The sequence below is a fragment of the Hipposideros armiger genome, unplaced genomic scaffold (genome assembly GCF_001890085.2).
Source record: "Hipposideros armiger isolate ML-2016 unplaced genomic scaffold, ASM189008v1 scaffold_1517, whole genome shotgun sequence".
NCBI classification, from domain to species: domain Eukaryota; kingdom Metazoa; phylum Chordata; class Mammalia; order Chiroptera; family Hipposideridae; genus Hipposideros; species Hipposideros armiger.
In genome coordinates, this window is record NW_017732867.1 from 5,843 (window position 1) to 11,223 (window position 5,381).

Consider the following 5,381-nt stretch of genomic DNA (forward strand, 5'->3'; position numbering starts at 1 on the left):
GACAGAAGAAGACAACTGTCACCGGGCTTAAATGCCCCCGGACAAAACCACGGTGCCCTATGAAATAATATGATTTTATAAATCCCATCGTTCTTGGTGAGTAGCACAATTCTACCATGTTATATTTTTACAAAAGCATTAATTTATGTCAATATTTTATTTTGTTGTCTTAATTTTTATTGAGGAACAGCCATGATCATTGGTTACACATTTCTTTCATGCTACAATGGTATAGTTGACTCTTTTAGAGAGGGCGCAGCTCCCAGTGGCCCATGCGCGGATCAAACCGGCAACGTTGGTGTTATCAGCATCACACTCTAACCACCTGAGCTAACCAGTCACCCTATGTCAATATTTTAAATATGCCAAATTCCAAGAAGCAAAGACACCCCAGTAGCATTAAGCATACCTAGTGTTCAGATCTTGGTCTTGCCCCTCAAAAAAGCCAAGGCACCTTTGAGAAAAGGTTAGTTCCAGGTCTGGGGCAGGACTGGTACAAGATGAGCCTGGAACATCTTGTTATGCCAGGAAGTAAGGTCTCAAAAAATGATGGACATGTGCCATTAGGACATGAAACCCAACTTAAAGGGACAGCCACTGACTAAGCCTAGAACAATTTGAGCACCAAAGTAATTGGATAATTAAATACAGTCATGAATTATAAACCTTTGGGAAAAATAGGAATTCATGAGCCCATGCTGATAATAAATCAGTACATACATAAAAAGGGGACAGGAAGGGCTCTTAGTTAAAATAGAATACCAAGAGTCGACTGTTCCATGTGCTGGGAGCGCTGGAGCTGGCAAATCATCATTTTGCAACCATCATGGTAAAGACCAGGTCAGGCAAAAAGNGAAGGACAACAACTTGGCTGTTCCCCTTCCCCAATTCCCCAATAAAATTTTTTAAAAAAAGTGTCAACTAGGCCATTGCAGCATGAAAGCAATGTGTAACCAATGATCATGGCTGTTCCCCAATAAAAAAATTAATAAAATACAATAAATAATAAAAGGAAGTGATGTCATGCTGTCTGGGAGAGTCGCCTGATACCTTTAGACCTGAGCCACTGGGTGCCTTGGCAGAGGGGCTTTGGGGAGCTTGGAGCTCTGAGCTGCCTGATCATCATGGAAGCCGGCTGAACCCCTCATGGGGCAGCAGACCTGAGTTCTGCACCCCAACTGTCCCATGGCGTGGAGAAGGTGGCCAATGCAGATACCTACCACTAGGCAAGACAGAGCGAGGGACGGAGAGGCCAGGGCCCTGGAGAAGCGCACTAAAAGATATTTATCCCTCCCTCTAAATTCCTCCTGACACCGCAGATTGTAAACCCCTTGAGAGAAACTATGGGAAGCCATTCCTAGCTTTTGTAGAGGGAAATGATGTCGTTCAACATTTGTTTCAGGAAGTTGGCTTTGGAGGTAACATGAAGATTCTATTGCAAAGACCAGACAAGGGAAAGGGAGGCCTGCTGGAAGAGTATTCTAGCAATACTAAAGACAGGGGACAAAGGGTAGTAGCAGTGGCGATAAAAAGTATTGAATTGTTAGACAAGCAACGACAAGGGCAGAATAAACAGAACCTGGAGACTCATCACGTGACTGGGGACCAGGGGTAAGGGGGTGGACCATGGCTGTGTTGACATGAGCATGAGGTATCCAGCTGTGTCAGTCAGCTATTGCTACAATAGTGCAGTGTAACAAAGCACTCCAAATTCAGTGACTTAAAATCAATAGTCCTTATTCACATGTTTGTGGCTGTCGGCTGATCTTGGTTGAGCTGTGCCACGTTTCTCTTATCATCCTTAGACAAATGGGCTAGCCAAGGTATGATCTGCTCACGGCAATGACAGAAGCCTGAGAGGTTCAAGCCAAACCACACGAGCACATTTCAAGTCTCTGCTTGTCTTACATCTGCTAATAACCACCGGCCAAAAAAAAAGTTACGTGGCCAAGCCCAAAGGCAAGGGGCAGGAGGAAGGGAGAACGGAGTAAATAACTGTCAAACAATAATCACATTCAGGAGTCAAACCGTAATCTGTAGGCCAAATCCAGTCTGTCACCTGTTATTGTAAATAAAGTTTTATTGGAACACAGCCATGCTCTTTTGTTTACATGGCCTATGGCTGCTTTCATGCTACAATGGCAGAGTTGAATAGTTGCAACAGAGACTCGGGGCCTGGAAAGCTGAAAATATTTACAGTCTGGCCCTTTACAGAAAAAGTTTGCTGACCTCTGATCTAATCTACCAAACTGGCCAAGGTACAATAATTAGACAATCCTTGAGTCTCAATAAGGCCCATTGAAAGCATCTTATGCCACTCAGCCTGCCCACGAGCCCTCCCCTTCTGGGGTGTTTTATTGTATCTTAAGCAAAGAAAACAGTGGGATCTGAACAGAAATGAAGGGTGCTGCGCTTAGGGTGGTCTACGGAGTCTGCCTTTGTTCCGTAGGAAGCCCGACTTCACCCAAGACCGGCTCAGGAGGACAAGCTTTGAAGATGCGTTTCTTTTCAGCACCATCCATCACTACACAGAAAGTTATAGCTCATGGGCCGGCCGAGTGGCGCGATGGTTAAGAACTGGCTTGGGACGCCAGAGGGCCCCGGTTCGGATCCCACATATGAGNCAGAAGTTCAAAGGAACTCAAAGTTAACCCTAAAAGAATGCTTGAGCCCACTGCCAAGTTCTCATTTCACAGCCCCAAACTCTAAACAATCAAAATACAATGTGGAGATCAGCCTAATGGTGAGGGAAGTGCAGGCTGAAGCTTGGGGTCCCTCTGGAGCCCCACAGCTGCCATGTGGGCCTGGGGGTACCTCACATAGAAACAAGGAGCCAGTGGCCCGCTTCCTAAAAGACTAAGTCAGAACTTCTAAACAGGAGCCAGCCTCATCTGGTGGTCTCCAGTTGAGACGCTGACACCAAAGCACGCAAGGTTGCAGGGTTGTTAGGCAGAGGTCCCCAGGGTTCGGTCTGTGGTTACTGCCATCAGTTGCTCTTTCTACAGGGGCATGAATTCAGGTGTCCCAGAAACCCATCCTCAAGGCTTTCATAATAGACGACCGCTGTCCGGTGTCCCAAAGGCAAGCTGGAGTCAACACATCCGAGGGAAGGGGCAGCCTAGCCCACTTCCTATTTATGCCCCCTCAAATTCTAAGCACCGGGGCATGCATTCTCACATCCCAATGGGTCCTCACTACACTTTGAAGTCAGTAGGTCAGGCTGCCTTACACATTTTCAAAAGGGAAACCATTTAATACTTAAAAAAGAAGTGAAGTGAGGTGCCTCGGGGCCCACGGTCTCTAAGTCACGCTCAGACTGGCCCGAGGCTCCGCGGCAGGGAGGTAAACGCACCTCGGAGTTTCTTCACATTCTGTTTGTCAGGAGAGGAAAGGACAGAGGGATTCAGAAGAAAAAGCCTGCCCAAGAAGGGGCGGCCCTTTGCTGAAGCATCCTGGAGAGCCAGGTGTCCTAGGCAAATTCCCCTTCTCCCATCCCGGCCCCCTGTTCTTTAATACAGCAAGAACTAAGTGGATGACCGCCGAGGTGCAGGCTGGCTCTGGGATATTGATTCTCTGTATATCTTCCTTCTCTTTGGTAGTCTATGGTTTATGCTTTTGGAAAGCAAATCGATGTGATTTCTTATTATAAATACTTCATCTTCCTTCATATAAACACCAGTGGATGGGAAGCTATATGTCCCCGAAGGGACTTTATTGTCCATGCCAAACCGCAGTGCCTGATACAGGACCAAAAAGAGAGGCAGCTTTCATCTCCTGATGACAGCTATTAAAGATAAATGGAGACGCACGGGAGACACTAAGCCAGCCATTGTCAGGACATCACCCCAAACCTCAACCAGGCTTTGAATCATCTTCCCATGTGGGTTTCTAAGGCAGTAACTGAGCTCAAGGACCTGACACCCCATAATAATCATGTTTATTGACCACTTATTATGTGCCAGTGGCTGTTCTCTGGGCTTTCCATACATTTCCTTATTTAACCCTTGTAACAATTCTGTCAAGTTGTTAGTATTCACGTTTCACACATGAGGCAAATGAAGCACAGAAAAGGTAGGTAACTTATACCAGGTCACACAGCAAGTAAGTGGTAGAGCCAGGATTTGAACCCAAGCATTCTGCCTCCAGGCTGATTTATTGCAACACATGTTGGCACGATTTATAATCAATAGAATCAAGAAGTTTTACTATGGGATGAACATCATACCATTGTGCTTAGGTAATATTTTGAAATGTTCACTGTGTGGTGTTTTTTGTTTGTTTGTTTCCTTTGAATCTTGTACTTCTTTGTACCCCATGGCTTTTTCCGTATTCTAGCAGATACAGCATGTGGCACCTTTTGCCTCCGAGAAGAGATAACGCAACAGAATGACAGAGAAAAATGAGTCTCTTCCTGGCTTCTGAGCTGGGGCGCTAGAGGTTGTGGGAAGGATTTAAACAAAGGCAATGGGTTTGGGAGAATGCACAGCAGAGCAGCTGGAGTGGGGTCAGGGGGAGAGGAACAGCAGATGAGGACAGGGAAGAAAGGTAGAGACAGTGACATGGGGCGATGACGAACGGTTCTGAGTAGAGAAGTGTCTCCATCTGACTTGGGTTTTTTTGTTGTTGTTTTTTAAAAGTTCTTAGTTTATTAGCCCTCTCATGAAAAATCTGCTCAGTCACCACAAGGTCGTTGACGAATCTTTACTCCTTCTGTCATCCAGCCTCCACACCTCACTTTTTGCCAGCACCAACATTGGCCTTTGCAGTCCCCCTAGCTTTCTTCATTCTGTTCTTGCGTTCCTCTCGCTGTTTTCCTGAGGTCTTTTTCTTCTCATACAGGCCATGTCTTGCAAGTCTATGTTTGGGTTCATTTTTCTTTGCGTAATCCAAGGAATCTTAAATCATGCCAAAGCCAGTTGTCTTGCCACCAACGAAATGGGTTCTGAATCCAAATACAAAGATGACATCTGGTGTAGTCTTGTACATTTTGGCTAGTTTTTCCCGAATTTCTGTCTTAGGTACTGTTGCCTTCCCAGGGTGAAGGACATCGATGACCATTTGTTTCCTTTGAAGTCGTCTATTGGTCATGAACTTCCTGGTCCGGATAGTTACTGTGTCGTTCATGATGGCGGCAGACGCTCAAGCAGCCAGGGAGGAAAAGAGGTGACTTGGGTTTTAATGCTGGCTTCTGTGTTGAGACTAAGGGGATAAACTGGAGGAAGAAGGATCTGTGAGGAGGCTATGGCAGTAGCTCCTAAGAAAGACAACGGTGGTGTGGACCATGCTGGTCACAGTGGAAGCGGTGGGAGCTAGTTGGATTCTGGATACGTTTTGAAGAGACCGTCAGAAAGGTTTCTTGACGTATTCAAAGATGAGGTGAG

At 46.0% G+C, this 5,381-nt stretch overlaps 1 pseudogene; it reads right to left on the minus strand.

Moving 5' to 3' along the window:
- Positions 1-4,716: 4,716 nt before the first annotated feature.
- On the minus strand, positions 4,717-5,145 carry LOC109377715 (40S ribosomal protein S24 pseudogene; annotated as a pseudogene).
- Positions 5,146-5,381: the final 236 nt, after the last annotated feature.